This window comes from Heterocephalus glaber, unplaced genomic scaffold (assembly GCF_053883595.1).
Source record: "Heterocephalus glaber isolate CG9 unplaced genomic scaffold, H.glaber_assembly_v1.0 deba00001472, whole genome shotgun sequence".
In the NCBI taxonomy this organism is placed as follows: Eukaryota; Metazoa; Chordata; class Mammalia; order Rodentia; family Bathyergidae; genus Heterocephalus; species Heterocephalus glaber.
In genome coordinates this window covers 56844259-56862863 of record NW_028258315.1, presented here as the reverse complement: position 1 = coordinate 56862863, position 18605 = coordinate 56844259, and the positions used below count along the sequence as shown (strand labels likewise).

The 18605-nt window shown below is 34.7% G+C and overlaps 1 protein-coding gene across 9 annotated transcripts in view; it reads right to left on the bottom strand.

The window, feature by feature from the left end:
* Positions 1–18605, bottom strand: part of Cntn4 (contactin 4) — a 955384-nt gene that overhangs the window by 811204 nt on the left and 125575 nt on the right. Inside the window, exon 2 of one of the 9 annotated variants that reach the window (XM_087182030.1) lies at positions 7456–7492. The exons of the other annotated variants lie outside the window; for them this stretch is intronic. The gene's annotated coding sequence lies outside the window, so the exon portion shown is untranslated. The remainder of the gene's footprint in view (positions 1–7455; positions 7493–18605) is intronic. 9 annotated transcript variants of the gene reach the window in all.

Here is an 18605-nt window from a genome sequence, read left to right as displayed (position 1 = left end):
TACTAGGTATTACAGTGACTACTTAAAATTATATTCTGAGTTCCATGATCACTAGTTACTTTTGTTTTCATCCAGAATGTGGGAAGGTTATAAGTTACATGATAATAAGTATGATACTATAAGTATTATACTATAAGTGAGCACGGATATAAGTTATACACTGATATAACTTATAATAACTCAAGTTATATTATAATATATATTCTTTGGGAAATAACAGTACATTTCAAATATGGGGAATGCAGTCTAAAAATTAAATGATCAAGAAAATAGTAAGACACAATGTAAATTCCTTCATTAACAAGGGTTCTGAAGATTGGTTACCTTTGGTTCCCACTATTCACCCAAAATTATTTTAAATTATAAGCTATTAACCATAATGTTCTCAAAAATATATAATAATGATCAGAACAATAATTACTGATAATAACAACACTAACGTCTTGTGGGAGGTGTAATTGTGACATAACCTCCAAGATTCCTGCCCCATGGTGTAGAGCACCAATTTTATGCCTTCTGAATGGAGCTATGATTATGGATAGCACAGATTTCACTCCTCTGAGTAGGCACCTGGCAGCTATTGACTAAATGGTTCTGAATTATTAAAAAGGAAGCTCATCTTTGGTGGCCTTGAAATAATCATGTAAGCCCTTAAGATACATTCACTACATTCTGGAAGGGAACGATAACCAATGTGAGAGTGCTCTGCCTACTTAGAATAAATGTACTATCTTGTTAAGGTTCTCATGAAAAGGACTGTGTGCCAAGAACCAAAGAGCACTTTCTGAATGCTGAGAACACTCTGCTGATGTCTTCCCCAGGCAAAGATAACTTGAGTTTCCCAACTACAAGACAGTGAATGTTGCCAGCAACTTCAGGGAGCTTGGAATCAGGTCTTTGCCTGTTTAATGGAGCCTCCATGCAAGAATGAAATCAGCAAAGATTTTGTTCCTATTTTTCCATTTTCTCATATTAGGGTTAGGTAAATAGGGAGGAATGGAGGGGTTGAAGGGAGGGCTGGGCAAGGGTGAAAAATGAGAATGAAGAGAGATTATGTAAAGGTGCAAACTTCCAATGATGAACGTCATTATATTGTATACCTAAAATGTACCAATGACTAGAATGAATAATCAATAATGTAAAATAGGAAGAAAAGGTCCAAAGGGGTAGGGGTAGTGAGAGGGGCAGGAGAAAGGAAAGAAGGGAAAGGAAAAATGATGAGAAATGGAAAAAATGGAAATAAAGTCTTTGTAAATAGGGAAGGATGGAGGGGGTGAAGGGAGGGCTAGGAGTGGGGAAAAAATAAGAACCAGGATACATTATGTAAAGGTACAATTCCCAATGAGAAATGTAATTGTGTTGTACCAATAAAATGTACCAATAAAAAAATTTCACAACAACAACAAAAAGAATGAAATCAGCTTACACTCTAGTGTTAGCATTGTGAGATACTGAGCAGAGAACCCATGGACTATGGAATTTCCAAGATCATAAAACAATGGGTAGGGGCAGTGAAGCTCAGCCGGTCCCGGCACCCACAAGGAAGCCCCCCCCCCACGCCCCCTCCATCCCAGGCTCCTAGGGCAGTGAAGCTCAGCCAGTCCCAGCACCCAGAAAGAAGCTCCCCGCCTCCATCCCAGTATCCTAAGGCACTGAAGCTCAGCCGGTTCCAGCACCCGGAAGGACGCTCCCCCGCTGCCATCCCAAGCTCCTAGGGCAAAGAAGGTGAGCCACGTGGGCGCCAGAAGCACAAGCCCCGCCCACCGCCCCCGCCCCCGCCCCGTGGAAATGAGAAGACACATAAACAAACCTCAAAAACAGACTTCCAGATCACCTACAGCAACCCCAAAGGGAAACGAGATGGAACACTCTCATACTCAACCACCTGGACTCTCTGAACTGGCAACAAAAGAGGATCTGGGAAAAATGAAATCAGAAAGAATTACTCAGATAACAGCAAAGATTTTGCTCATAGTGCAACACATGATTAATAAATCTAGAGAAGACACAGATAAAAAAAATAGAGGATCTGAGGAACATGATGGAATCCCAACATAGGAAACAAATGGAATCCATAAAACAGATACAAACAGATTTCCAAGAGATTAAAAACTCCATCAAAAGTCTGCGCAGCAGAATGAACCAATGTGAGGATAGAATTTCACATATAGAAGATAAGATTGCAATTAGTGAGGAGGAAAAGAAAAACTGCTTTAAAATTGTAAGGGAACATGAGAAATCAATCCAGCAGCTGCTAGAGGATGCAAAGAAGAATAACATAAGACTGATTGGAGTCAATGAAGAAAAGAGGAGAGAGTGGAGATGACATAAAAAAACTCTTCACAGAAGTGATGACACAAAACTTCCCAAGGAGGGGAATGAACTTGACATACAGAAAAGTGAGGCATATAGGACTCCAGCTAGCCTTCATCAAAAAAAATCTACACATAGGCATATAATAGTTAGGATTCCAGAAATCCAACAGAAGAATAAAATTCTACAAGCAGTGAGAGAAAAGAAACAAACCACTTTCAAAGGAAAGCCCATAAGAATCACAGCAGACTTCTCAATGCAAACTCTCAAGGCAAGAAGAGCTTGGAGTGATGTATGTCAAGCCCTAAAGGAAAACAGCCTCTAACCCAGATTGATGTACCCTGCAAAACTATCTTTCAAAATTGATGGAGAAATAAGATACTTTCATGATAAAGAGCACCTCAGGAACTTCATGAATACCAAACTGGCACTCCAAAAAATTTTAGACAATACCCTAGGAAAAGACAATGAGGATCTCAATCCCAGGAAACCCAGCAGAATGAATCCATTGGGCATGACAAATTAAACGCAAAGGGGGAGAATCCAACGAAAAGAAAAAGTCATGACAAGGCTTTTAAAACTTTTGACTTCATCTCCCCAATGAATGCATAATTCAATCTTATTATTGTACTGATTATTATTTTTCTGATTCTAGAACTGCACACTATTCCTTGTGCTGTACTGGCTATTTATCATCTTCTTATGTCTACATTTAATTAGGTGGTCTATTAATGAGCTCTAAGAATTCTTTATATATTCTGCTCATAGGTTATATGCATTGTAAATATGGTCTGCTTAAGGACTACTTTTCATTTTAATGATATAATTTAAAGTTCTAAATTTTGATGGAATCTCATTTATCAATTTTTTTTCTTTTATACATCATGTTTTTTGTATCCTAGTTAGTTCTTGCCTACCCTGAATTCATAAATATTTTCCCTTATAATTTCTTCTTAAAGTTTCACACTTTTAGGCTTTCTTACTTAGGTTCATAGATCCCTTCAAGTTATTTTCATGTATGGAAAAAAAGGGTTGAGGTTAATTTTTTATATAGGGATACCAGGTGTTCTAGTGCCGTTTGCTGAAGACACTATGTCTTCCTCGGCTCTTGAATCGAGTCTATATTCTATAAAATGCTAATGTTAAATAATCTTTCAAAACTCAGTGGATCATATATGTGTGGTTCGATTTCTAGATTCTCTGTTTTATTCCAATGATCTATATGTCTTTCCTTACACCAACACTGCCTTGATTACTGTAGCTTTAGAAGAAGTCTTAAAATTGGGTGCTAAACGTCTTTCAACACTGTTTTTGTTTTTGTTTTTGGCTTTTCTGGGTCCTTTGTACTCCTACATAACTTTTAAATTTCAATATCCAGTTCTTCATTTATAGAAAGTACACACAGACCTGAATTTTTATATATACCTTGTGTTTTCTAATCCTGCTAAATTCAAGTACAAGTTCTAGGGGCTCCTACAGATTTATTAGTATTTTCTCTGTAGATGATCATTTCATCTACATATAAAGATTTTGCTTCTACGTTGCCAATCCTATCCTAGTTGTGTCATTTTATTGCCAGACTATTTTGGTTTAGACCAATGTTTCAAAGTCTAATGGACAGATGAAGAGTAGGCATATATGTCCTTGTTCCCCACTTTAGGGAGAAAGCATTGTATTGTCTCCATTCATAGAAGGAGTTTTTGTTGGAAGTATGGAGTACATGTCTTTGATCTGTTGAGAAGGTTCTGTTCTACTTCTAGTCTCCTGATAGCTTTTACCATGAACAGCTGTTGAATTTAGTCCAATACTCTTTCTCCAACTAGTGACAGGATCATATGGCTTTCTCCTTTCCTCTGTTAAAATGATGACTTTTGGGGGTGGATCTTCCAATGCTGAACCAACACTGCCATCCCTATAATAAAACCACTTTCTACATCCTGCCAGATCTGACTTCTAATAGTTTGTTTTGTTAAACAAATTTCTATCTATGTTCATGCTTTTTTCTTCTATTATCTTTATCCAGTTTTAGGATTAGCACAATGTTGATTTCCTAAAATGACGGGAGAAGTGTTCCTTCTTTTTTCTGCTTTAAATGTTTGATATAATTTATCAGTTAAAATCTTTATGAGCCTGCTGTTGTCATATAGGTAGGTTTTCAAGCTAAGGAATATACTTTCTTTAATAGGTGCTATTCAAATTTTATACTTCCTCCAGAGTTAGTTTCATTAATTTGTCTTCTAAGTTACTTCTTAGTTGTCAAATTTATTTAAAAAAGCTTTTTGTAATATGCTTTCTATATCCTTTTAAATTCTGTAAAATCTGTGGTAACGTCTCCTAGATCTTAATATTTTAATTTTAAAAATGTATAACTGATATTGTGTAACAGGAAGAAAAGGTCTAAAAGAGCAGGGGAACTGGGAGGGGTAGGGGAAGGGAAAGGAAAAAAAAAGAGAAGAGGAAAAAAATGGAAACAAGGTCTTTGCAAATAGGGAAGGGTGGAGGGGGTGAAGGGAGGGCAAGGGAAGGGGAAAAAAAATAAGAACCAAGAGACTCACGTAATAGTACAAGATCCCAATGATGAATGTAACTGTATTTTATACCTAAAATGTACCAACAAAGTTAATGGGGAAAAAAATAAAAAATTAAAAAAAATTAAAAAATGGGTAATTTGAGGCTTCTACTTCTGTGGTAATTTATTGTGGAGTAATACAATACTAATACACACTCACTAACATGTACTGAATATTTTCTATGACTATGTCAGACATTAGGCTAAGATTTTATTTATTTTCTATTTTACCTTCTGAATGACCTGGTAAGGGAAATAATATTATTAAACCCATTTTTAGGTGAAGAAGTAGAATCTTATGGGATAAATAACTTGCTAATATGGATGATAGCTGAAACTTTAATTTGATTTTAACTACAGAGTCTACATTCTTAAACACTATTCTGCTCTCCTTGAGAGAAATAACTAAAGCCGTGATTCATAAGATCTGGTTCTAATCCCATTTTTCTAATAATAAGCTATACATTTTAGAGTAAATACTGAATCTCCCTTTCTGGTCTTTTATTTTTTTTATTCTTTAATTGGTACATTTTAGGTATACAATATGTTTACATTTATCTTTGGGTGCTTGTACCTGAACATGATGTATCTTAGTTCTTAGTTTTTTCCCCCATTACCTGCGCGTTCTTCACCCCCTCCACCCTTCCCTATTTACACAGATTTCATTTCCATTTTTTCTTTTCTCATAATTTTTCCTTTCCCTTTCCTCTCCCACCATCCCTACCCCTTTGGACCTTTTCCTGTTTCAAATTATCAATTATTTGTTTTAATCATTTTAATCCTTATATACATTTTCAGTTTCTCACACTAGAGAAACTTTAGTATTTACACATGTGTGTCCTATTTATTTCACTTAAGAGTATGTTCCCTATATGCATCCATTTAGCTGTAAATGTCTCTAGTTTCTTGTTCTTTATGGATGAGTAGTACTCCATTTTATAAAAAAAAACACATCTTCTTTATCCAGTTTCCAGTTGATGGGCACTTGGGCTGTTTCCAAGCTTTAGCTATTACAAACTCTGCTGCTATAAATATGGGTGCACATATATCACTGTGGTATGGTTCTTTTCATTCTTTGGGGAAGATACCCAGTAGGGGAATAGCTGACTCAAATGGGACCTCTAGCCCTAGTTCTTTGAGGTATCTCCATACGGATTTCCACAGTGGTTGCACTAGTCTGCACTCCCACCAACAATGGAGAAGGGTTCCTTTCTCTCCACACCCCCGCCAGCATTTGTTATTGCTTGATTTCTTGATAGCAGCCATTCTTTCTGGGGTGAGGTGGAATCTCAGTGTTGTTTTCATCTGCATCTCTTGAATGACCAGTGATGTTGAACATATTTTCGTGTATTTATTTGCTGCTTTTACTTCTTTGTCTGAGAAATGTCTGTTCTTGTCAGATGCCCAGTTTTGAATTGGATCTTTGAATCTGGGGATCTGATTTTTTTCTATTCTTTATATATTCTAGATAGTAGACCTTTGGTACAGATGCTAAAACTTTTTTCCCACATTGTAGGTTGTCCCTTAGCTCTGTTGGTGTTTTCTCTTGCAGTGCAGAAGCTTTTTAATAAGATGAGATCCCAGTTTTTGATTCTTTGTGCTAGTTCCCATGCTACTGAAGTTTTGTTCATAAAGTCTTTTCCTATGCTAATGTCTTCAAGAGTTCTACCTAACTTATCTATCAGCAAGTTTAGTGTTTCTGTCTTAATATTTAGATCTTTAATCCACTTCAATCTTAGTTTAGTGCATGGTGATAGGTATGAGTCTAGTTTTAATCTCTGGCAGGTTGAAATCCAATTTTTCCAACATCATTTATTAAATAGGCTATCTTTTCTCCAATGAGGGTGGTTGTCTCCTTTGTCAAAGCTGAGGTGGCTGGCTCTCTGGTCTTTTCATTGAAGGGATGGTACATTCACTAAATTTCTTCCAAATCTAAGACTATCTCATGAAAATAAATCTTTATATTTTAATTGGCCATATAAAACTGAGTATGGTTTTATATAGAAAAGTTAAATCCTAGGACCAATTACATAATATTTCATTTGATTAAATAAGTCACCTTTTCTCTATGCGACCCAAAACTCATGCAGAAAACAATATATGAGGGGAATGCACAAAACACTGGAAAACGATCAGGAAATACTAAGGGTTGGCTTATTTTAAATTCCATCCACTGCTTTAAATCCATTTCTGGCACATATCCCAGCTAAAGCAAGTACTAAAAATTATTCAAAATCCCTCTGCGGAGATCTTACAGGAGCTCGATAAAAACACACATGCAGGGGATAAGATGTAAGAATACTCCTCAATTCTTCCTTAGAAAATGTCTATGGCAAAGGTGTACTGTGGCACCATTGGTGAAAACTAAAACCACAGTGTGGTGAGACAACCATCTCCCCCTTTTTTATCTTCAGGATCTGAAAGTGCTGTTTGGCTAATTTCTTTTCAGCTCACTGGATCTCACATGTTCTACACGTTCACTTACATGTTTTCCTCTTCAATTTTTTGCTCAATCTTTGCTGTTTGAAGAACTCTTCTTTGTTCATGTGATGGTAAACCTCAACAGAACTTACCTCTCAGCTAGATCCTTTTTCCCAAGTCCAATCTGTCCTACAACCAAAAATAAATTGGTCTTTTATTTACCTGTCTTTCTGCTCTCTCTTCTAAGTACTCAGTGACCTGGAAAAACACACTTCCTTGTTATAAGATCATACACAATTGGTGTACTCTACAGTTTCAGAGCTCTCAAGATCATTTTAATTTTTCTAACTGCACTAGACTTGGGCATAGCACTTGTTGGATATGATACATGCTTATTTCCAAGATTTGACTTTTCATTTTTCATAGTACAACATTCCTTTCTCCCCTCTTCCAAAACAGCTTATCAATCCTGCTAAATAATGGCAAGGACAGTGCTACATATATCTTGGTTATCTAAGGTCATCTAAACTGTGTGTGTGTGTGTATGTGTGTGTGTGTGCCTGTGTGCCTGTGGCAGGGGGAACTAGGGATTAAACCCAGGGTCTTCACAGTAAGCTACATCCCCAGCCCCTTTTCACTTCCTATTTTTACACAAGACTTGCTAAGTTTCCCAGGCCTTGCGATCTCTGCTACAATGCTTGCCCTATAGGAGTGCACCATTGTGCCAAACACTACAGTTTTTTAAGGTAGATCCTCTCAGGCAATAGATCAAATGACTTTGCTTTAGCAGCTACTTTCAGGCCCATTGGAAAACACCTTATACATCTGGAGGGTCCAAGGAAATACCTTCAGCAATTGCACTATAGGTCTTTCCATTCATAACCTAATTTCCCATTAAAACAAACATTGCTTCTAAAGTTCAGCAGAGTTTCACCACATCAAGCCAACACTAATATAAACAGGCTACAATATGCTATTTTATTTTGTCAGAATACATGCTTGTTCTGCCACTTTAACTGGCTTTTCCCTTTTCAAATCCACCGAATGACTATTTTCAGTGTTAACCTAAGAAAGTGCTCAAGCTTATCATCCAAACTTCCAGATATGATGAATGGCTGAGTAAAAAACATATTTGTTAAGGAAGCAGCCCATATAAACCTTGTACAGCTTTGATTGATCATGTTTACCCAATGGATACAAATGCTATTGGCCTTTAAAAATATTTGGGAGGTTTAGGTTTTCTTTTCTTTTCCTTTCTCAAAATGGCTTTTTCAGACCAGTATCAGACAGTGCTTAAACAATGCACTGGTATAGAGTAATAGTTACTAGTGATTTGGCATAAATAAAACTGATTCCTGTTATAATGTGTATAATAATACATGTTAAAGTTAAAAATGATCTAAGAGTAACCTTTGATATGCCATTTCCTTCCCAGAGCTTTTTGTTGTCTGTATTATTCATGTGAGCACAAATAAAGCAATTTGAGAAATAAAATATGAAGCTTGAATTTGACTCTGGAGCCAAACATTAAGTTTTGAGTAATCTTTTTCACATCTTGAATTTCATGTAGCCTTTATATATGAAAAAATAATTCATACTGCTAATGATTCAACAATTACTAATTGAGTAATTATTATGGATAAGAAGCTTGAGTAGAAACTTATATACAGAGATTGTATTCTAGTATCAGGAAATAGTAACTAAATACACATATATGATTGGAATGCCATGTAGAAATGAAAGGAGGCAGGTTCATTCTTCTAAAGATGATGATCAAGATAGGTCTCTCTGATGAAATGGTATGTGAGCAGAGATCCAAAGCTAAAAGGAAACAAGCATGCAGATATCTGGAGTGGAGAGCAACCAAGGAAAGAGAACAAGAGTATAAGTCCCAGGAGAATTCCAGAGACAATTAAACATTAACATGTAAAAACTTTAATGGAAAACTTTAATAAGCCATGTATCACAAATTCTAAGTACCACAAATTCTGCCACTTCAAAGACTATATTAGGTTGCTATTTGTTAAAAAAATATAACTCATCAAAAAATATAACTCATCACAAGGTGACAAGACACAGCTCACAATAAATGCGTCATTTAAGAAATATGTACAGAGCACCTTACAACCATTTGCCCCAAAGTTCAGTTTTGGAGCCATTTTATCCTAGAGAACACAGTCTTTAGCAATTTCTTTTTTAATTCAAAAAGATACTAATATGACAAGAAATTCCCAAATGGAGACTGCAACTCAGTCAAAGTAGAAAAATAGCCATTTCTCCCACAAAAGTGATTTTAAAACTATCACCATCCATCATCATCATCATCAATCACAAGAAGCAGCTGCTTTGGCAGCATTAAATTCATAGTTGACTAAATGACCACTTAACCTTCTTAGGAAAACAGTGTAATCTCTCCTCACACACCAACCAAGCATAGAAAAGCAGATTTGCTCCAATGTACAAATTTACTTTCATCTGATTTCATAAATGCTCAATGGCATTCGATGATTTAATAGGTACTTGGATTTCTATTTTAAACATTCAATACTCTCTCACGGCTGGTAAAGAATGCATAATTCAAGGATTATTGCAGTTACCACATGAGCATGAAGTTATCAACAAAATTGACTATTTATGATGGCCAGACAGAAAAGCAACTGGAGTAAGCAAAGACATTTGACCAACTGTATCAAACACAATGGAAATGTGCTCTGCACTTCATAGTGATATGCATTCCTCATTCTATGCTTGAACCTAACTGACCTCCACTTGCCATTGCCAGCTGTGCCCCAAGACTGCACATATCTGCATGTTTCCATTCACAGTACTTGTTCAATTTGCAGTAAGCAAAGTCAATGCCAACCCATTCCCTGAACTTTTTCCTGGATCACCCGTAGAAAAGTATTTTTCACCACCTCTGACTTCCCCATCAGATTTCATCTATGTCTCTCACAGCAACACAACTTGTATTCTACCTTCCATTACAATTGCTTGTCTATATCTACTGTCCCGTTCCTCTTTTTTTTTAAAAAAAGAGGTACTGGGGATTGCGTCCAGGGCCTTAGCACTGAGCTATATCCACAGACCCTTTTTTGTCTTGAGACAGTGACACTATGTTGCCCAGGTGGAACTTGAACTTGGTATCCTCCTCTCCCAGTCTCTGAAAGAACAGGGATTACAGGCTCCTTTCTCCTTTTAATGGTAAAAACTCTCTGTGGGTATTTATATTATTAAAACAGTCCTATCCTTTTATTTCCTAAAGTAATCTATACACATGACAGTGCTGCAGATACGTGTGGTAAATTGATAATCATTACATTTACTAATTATATTGTACCTTCAAACCAATACCTCATGTCAAAGGTATGCCTTCTACTATTCCAGACCAGCTACACAAGTGAATCAAAACAACTGTCTATAAAAGTTACCTAAATAAAACACCAAACAGCAATTTTATTATTCAAAAGAAATTCTAGAAATATAATGGTAAAAAACTTCTCCATTAAAAGTTTCCTTTCAGGACAAGGGGCACTACAAAACTTTTTATTATTCTTGCTACCAATGCTGGCACACAGTTTTGACGACAGTTTGTTGAATGAATAAGTAAATGATTGCATGAGGACATGCACTGTACTATAACTCATCTTTAGAATGTCAAACATTTTAGAAGGGGAAGGTGATAGCAAGATGAAAATGTTCAAGATAGGCAACTTAATTAAATTGAAATAAAAAGATTAGTACAATATTTATAAAATATATAACACAAATAATGTTAAATAATATTAATTACATAAACTGAAAGAAAACATATCAATGCTGTTTAACAAAACCCTAAGAGAGGGCATTTACTACTGATGTTTACATACTGAGTCATTAAAAAATATGAAAAATTCAATTAACAATAGGATAACTAGTTACAAGTACTTGAACTTGTATCTTTTTCATAATATTGTATTATGAGCCAGTTAATAAAATATTAGATTTCAGAAATTTTACCAGTTTTTTATTTAAAAAGATAAATATGTGCACCAATTTTTATTGCTTTAAATCAAAATTATAAGAGCTCTAAAACCATTTGTATGGCACATTTCTAAAACTCAAAGTTTATAATTTTTTTTTAAAGTCTGAATTTCTGAAGAATACTTTGAAGAGTTCCAATGCAATGTGAGCCACCATGATATTAAGTATAGCAGGATAATAACCTTCAGAATCAGTGCATACACTGTCATTGTCTTTTTCTAAAAATATAAGAGACATGATCTGGGAAAGTAAATTGTGATATTCCCCAACCATCTCACCCATTTATCTTCACATTGCCGCAAGTACCTGGCACCAAGTAGGTGCTGAGAAAATGTTTGTTAAACTGTGTTGAATACTACATTAAATGTGTCTATTTTGTCCAAGAAGAAGACCTCAAATAAATTAGGAATCCTCTTCAGTTTCCAACAAAATAAACTACTAAGAGTTTACGTTCCATGATATCAGTACCTCTCAAAATATTCTCACAGAACACTGGTTATCAAAAAATATGGAAGGGGAATAGTTTCTCCACTGTGAGAAAACTGAAAGTGTAAATAGGGATTAAAATGATTAAAACGAAGAATTGATAATTTGAAATAGAAAGAAAAGGTTCAAAGGGGTAGGGGAACTGAGAGGGGAAGGGGAAAGGAAAGAAGGGAAAGGAAAAATGAGAAAAGGAAAAAAATGGAAACAAAGTCTTTGTAAATAGGGAAGGGTGGAGGGGGTGAAGGGAGGGCAGGGAATGGGGAAAAAATAAGACCCAAGATACATCATGTACAGGTACAAGCACCCAATGATAAATGTAAATGTATTATATACCTAAAATGTACCAATAAAAGAATTTAAGCAAAAAAAAATATATAATGGAAGGTATGGGTACCATCCTCAAAAGATGGGAGTATTTCTATTTGAAACAATAACGTAGTTTTAGCTACAAGGCTTCTTATGATTTTTAATATGGGAATATAGTGGAGTAGAAAGAGAAATGACAGTCAAATCAGTTATTTTAGCCATATTAGTCAGATTTGCAAGTAAATAGTATCTAACTCAAAATGGTTTAAATTAAAGGACAATTCATTTGTTGATGTGGCTCCTAAATAGCCTGGCATATAGTTCAAGGTATTGGAAAAAAAGTTGCAGTAAATGGGGTCTGGGAGAAGAGAAAAGGAGAAAAATAAGTTGTCGTCAGGTTGAAGATGCTTTCCCATTCTCCTGTGTATACAGTACTTTTGTGTGGGTTATATCAATTTAGCTTAAATGGAAGGGTAATCACCACCTCTTTTGTATGGAAGTATCTCACTCTGAAGTCTATACTCTATGTTCCATTTTGGGGGTAACAAGAGTATTCCTCACTAAATCCCTTTTTTTTCAGAGGAATAGAGACTATTGAAACAGTGAGAAATGGGACACTAGCCCATCAAATTTTGTCAAAATAACTCTGTTACAAAAGAAAAAAGATGGGAGAAAATGTGTTGAGATGACAAAAATAAATACTTTCATTTTCACAGTCTACCATAAAATTCCTATAACTAATCAACCCTTGTGTATGATGATTGTGTTGTGGACCACAAACTTTTTAATTTTTAAATTACATAAAAGATCATAAATATTAAAAATTACATTAATATTTAAGAAAGAACTGTAAGATTATACATTCAGGTCTGGAAAAGTATTAATATTACTCATGACAAATAACCATGGCCAAAACTGCATAATACACACAATCTCAACCTCACATTAATTTGACATGAGGACCAAATAAAATGATGTATTTGAAAGAATTTGTTAAACTTGATGAAATCCATTCTGGTTGTTATTACTTCTATTTTATTATTATCAAGCACACATTGAAGAAGCAAAGCAAGAATAATCAAAACAAACATCTACTATCTTGTGATTTCTATCAAAAGTTTTTGCTTGCTCCTCCTAAAACCAATATATATTTTCTGTAGTCTTTCACCAAATACTTAAGATCATAAATGAATATGCACAATTCTTTTTTTCTCTATTTATTAATATTTAAAAATTGTATTTGAAGTTAAATAATCACGTGAGATGATTTATATAATGAGGCAGAAAATAAAGAGTATAACTGAGATTCTTTGAAAAAGAAGAGGTAGAAATAATTGTCCCACCCACTTAAAATGCAGCACTCAGGAGAAAAATCAAGCTTGGACCTCAAATACCTTGTCTGGTACACAGTTTTAATTTTAGAAAACAATTCAATCAAACAAATCTGAATTGCTTAGAAAAGCATCACTTGTGCTGAAGTAGGGAACATGGGCAAGAGAAGCACACAGTCTAATTGAGATATGGTTAAGAGAGAACATATTTGTTCATAAGGTAACATGTTTTAGATGAGCTACAATGAAAGGACAAGCTGACAGCAGTGACCTTGATCAGGGAGTTCTGGCTGCTGATTTCTTGATGATCCTGCAGAAGCCGAAATTATGCTTGATATTGAAAGACATACTGAACATCAGCAGGGAAGGACTGGAAGAGAGAGGATGCTTCTGGCAAAGGAAACTCAATGAAAAATCCAAAAGTAGTAAGATCAAATAGTAACTGAAATGGCAAGTGATAATAAGTGGCAAGTGTATAAGGAACATGAGATAACGGTTAGAAAAACTGAGAAAGTAATCATGGGAACATTCTCACTACCAGCATTGCAACCATCTACTCAGCAGTTGGCATACTAACCACTAAAATGCAGACAATTAAAATGGAATTAATTCACTAGAATAATTATTCTATTTACAGCTTTTCTAATTAGTAGTACATTGGCCTCTGAAAATAAGTATACCTAGGTGGTCTGTTTACGTTTATATACTTATGATAAGTTACATACAAAGAATATTCATTAGTTTAATTGGTTATTTTAAAATATTTTCCTTAAAATCTGTTTATACTAATTTGCATTTTTGAACTGGAATAACATATTTACACATTGCCTTTGTCAAGACCATGTTAAAAACCACGCTTTGCTGTAAAAGGATATTTTTACCCCTGGCATATAATCAAGCTTGCACTTCATTAGTCATTAAAACTTACTGCAAATATTCAACCATTATATACTAATTGTAAAGAAAACAATGAAACTGATTTCAAACTGCAATGCCTATGATTTGTCTCATAAAACACAGAAAAAAATCTATTCCTTGTAAAAAGCAATAAAATATCCAAAAAACATTTTGTTCCCACTTTATTTACAAATATTTAAAATACAGTTTTTAGTATCTGATACTCAGAACTAAAATTTTTAAATAATGTTAGTGCCTCAAAACTCTGAATAGATTTTTCAGTGTAATTCACAAAAAATTTCCTCTAGGATGAAACCATGGTCATCTGGTATCTGCTACTAGTATATTTGGGAAAAGTAGCTTAAAATAATACATGATGGAGAACAAAAAGATAATGTAGCTTAAACCCAATACTCAAATTAAATAGGTCATTTTCTTTATGCACCCATTTTAGTTAAGTTTTTCTTTTGAAAATGAAAAGGAACAAAACACATGTCAAGTGTCTAGCCTCACAACATATAAGGCACTGGAAATAATTTAGAGTTTTAAAAATGACTACGTTAAAGGCTATCAGGACTTACTATCTAGACTAAAACTATGCATTTGTTTCTGTAACATCAAACAAAAGGAACTAACATTGGCATTCCAACACAACATTTTCCTCTAAGTAGCTGGGAAAAATCAAGTGAATTATTCAAACCTAGAAAGAAAACCACTAAGAAAATAGATATTTTAATGCTCTTCGGCCTGTAACCTATCCAGGAAGAGAGAAATCAGATAAAAGATAACCTTGAGCTAACCATGTTATGAGAGATTCTTTTAAAATGAGAGATTTTCAAAATAAGTCAATCTCAAGTCTCGATGTCAGAGAGGTAGCTGCCTTCCTGGATTCTTCTTCTCCCCTCCTCCATGAAATTCAGCAAAAAAACAAGATTACTGGAGACTAGAAAAAGAATCAGTTGTACCCTTCTATTATCTTCTCCCCATTTAATGTTCTCCTTTCTTCTCTGTAATTTAATAGCAATGTTAGAAATAAAAATTATTGACCTCTATCTTTTTGAAGTATAGAATGCAAGTATTTTAAGGAAGAACTAATCTAAGAAAGCAGAGGCCACAGCCACTAACTATACAATGAGGAAACTTAGCCTGCAGAAACTGATGCAAGTTCCTGATGATAAAAAGCACAAATCAGCACCCTGCCCCCTAAACTGACTGGCGAAACTCAGGCCCACCACTGTGATGGTGTAGCACCATAGAATACCATACCCTTGCTGTAATTTCAACCTTTTTGCTATGGAATGAGGGGTATGAGCATTTGTGCATGTATCTGTGTGTAGTTTAAATAGGTATTGATACAGTTAGGACTCAATGTTATTAATAACATTATTGATTAATCATTCTTAAATGGTCCATAATCCTTTTAGAGTTTAAGGATTTTCTCCAAAAATTAAACTCTATAATGCCACAGATTATCTACTGCTGGGTAAGCAAAACAAATCACATTATTATAAAAAAAATTATCAAAGTGTAAGTTGCTAAAAGAAGCGAAAAATTGCTAATTCATCAGTGTATGTTATATGCAGCACTAGACCAAAGGAAGAGAGGCTGAACTCTGTACAAAACAGAAAGCAATCAGATTGGATAATTAAAAAGATGAGAAATAAGAATCTTTCTAACAAGAACTGAGCCAAAAGATAATTAAAAATGAGAACATATAAAATAATTTTATTATATCTCCATGTTATACTTTCTAATATCAGTGTATTTATTCTTGACAATATAAACTAGGGTGCACAAATTCTAAATAAACATATAGATTGGTTAATTGTTCCCCTGATAATAACTAAAAAACACATCACTAACAGAGAATGAATTCGAAATTTTTAAAAAATACTTTGTTCAGGGATAAGTTAGGCTCCAAAATGTACATTTTGGAATATTAGGATTTAACATAACAAGCAGCTGCAGGAATACTATTAAATTCACTACATATTACTTTAATAATTCAGATAAATTTAAAATAGTTAAATATCCTATTTTGAAAAAGCTACAATTTTAAAATATAATACTAAATAAATATTTAATAATGAAATGTTACTTGCAAATAAATTATGTGAACTAAACATTATTTTCAATTAATATCTTACAGTTCAATATAAAATTTACTGCAAATGATTTCTGAATAAATTTTGATATAAAATATTACTACAGATTAATTTCATAACTCCTAAGAAAAAGTACTCCTAGTCAATACCTATAATCAAAATTTTTGTAAAACTTAAAAAATATACTATATATTTACGTATTATACACATATTTAAATATGATACAAATCCCCCAAATATATTATTCAAGTTTAATTGTATATCATCGACAAATAAAAATGAATTTCAGAAAAAAAATCAAAACATTTTTGTCAGTTTGCATTCCAATAGTACCACTGATTTTAGAAACATTATTCATTTTTCCAGTCATGTTTTTTAAAAAAGCTTTTACAGAATTACAGAAGACTTGATTTTACTGTTATTTTTCAACTTGTTTATGTTGCCCTGATGATCAAGAACACTATCACAGTAAATCCACAAAAATAGCCTACAGAATTATTTATGCCTAAACATAAAATAAGGAGATACAGTAATATATTCAAATAAGAAAAAATATGTAATCTTCATATGAAAATCAAAACTCACTAATTTGAAGTTAAATGTCCTAAGATCATAAAGAGCATTAAATAATATTCATGCTTTATAATTATATGACTCTCTTCTCATTTCAAGATCACTACCAAATATTAAAATCATAATGAAAACATTTCTGAAAATCTGAAACTGAACTTTTAAAAAGGCAGATAATATAAATTATGCAACAATGATAAAGATTTTAAGTAGTATGAGAGCAACCCAACATTTAGAACTTCCTTTTTTGTTATGTCCTAAAACTTTACACAAATATTTCTAAATTCAAACTCTAGTCACTGTTGATGATAGTTTGGCCTTCATGTATACATTCATTCACATTTCTGTGAATCCTATATATTTTCTTCAAGTTGTTCTTTCTGATTTCCATATTGCCACAGCCAGCTGGTTTTTGGACCTCTCTATTTGGACACTGACAAGAGATGTCAGACCCAACGTGTTGCAACATGAGCACCTGACTTCCTAGACCAATCCATCCCCCTGCAGGCCCACTCCTATTGTTGGCAGTGAATGGCATCATCATAAATCATACAACCTCACAACTCAGAAGACTGGAATCACACACACTTCCTCTCTTCCTCAGAAGTAGCCAACCCACCACAAAGTGTAGATCATTTTACTTTATCACATCACCCCATTGCCTTCTCCAACTCCCCTAATCCACCAATATCTCTCCCCTGCAATATCATTCTCACCACATTCACTTCCATAAAACCATTCTTCCCTGTCTAGTAGCAATATTATCACCCCTACCCTTCCTAACTCTTCTGAGACAATTCATTGTCTTCCTATTGTTCATAGAAAAAGACTGATTTTTTGTATCTGCCCTAAAAGTCAACTATGATTTGAATATGACTCATGTTGAGGGATGCTAGGACACTGAAGAGGTGATTGGGTCTTTAAATTGGATTCATGCTTTTACTGTGGGACTGAGTTCTCCTTCTCAAGGGACTGGATTTATTACCGAGAGATCAGGTTGTTAAAAAGGGAGCTGGCCATCTCCCTTACATTTCTCTCACACATGTGCTCCCTTCTCATAGGCCAATTTCCCTTTTATGCCTTTTCACTGTAATATGACGCAGCACAAGAAGACATGGATGGCCAGTCTTGAACTTCCCAGACTTCAGAACTATGAACCAAAAAATGTCTTTTCTTTAAAAATTCGAAGTCATGGGGCCAGGGATTTAGCTCAGTGGTTTTGTCGCCTGCTGCACAAGCGCAAGGGACCTGAGTTTGATCCCCGGAACCAAAAAAAAAAAATTTCCAGTCTTGCTGAAGCTCCTCAACTGAGTTCCGGATCCTGCCCAAGGCACAGTGAGGTCCTGGGAGCTGCCTGGAGCCACGCCTTCATCCAGTGCTCCACTTAGCTGCTCAGGCGCCTGTAAGGTCCAATTCCATCCCCTCCATCCCCCCCCATCCCCCCGCCCCCGCTTTTTGGCAATTCTGCTACCTGTTCCTACACTACAGAGGCACAGGGGATTATACTTCATATAATTAAATGTGATAGATTAATAACTAACACAAATTGTCATTTTCTAAACTGTGCTTGATGGTATGGTATTGCGG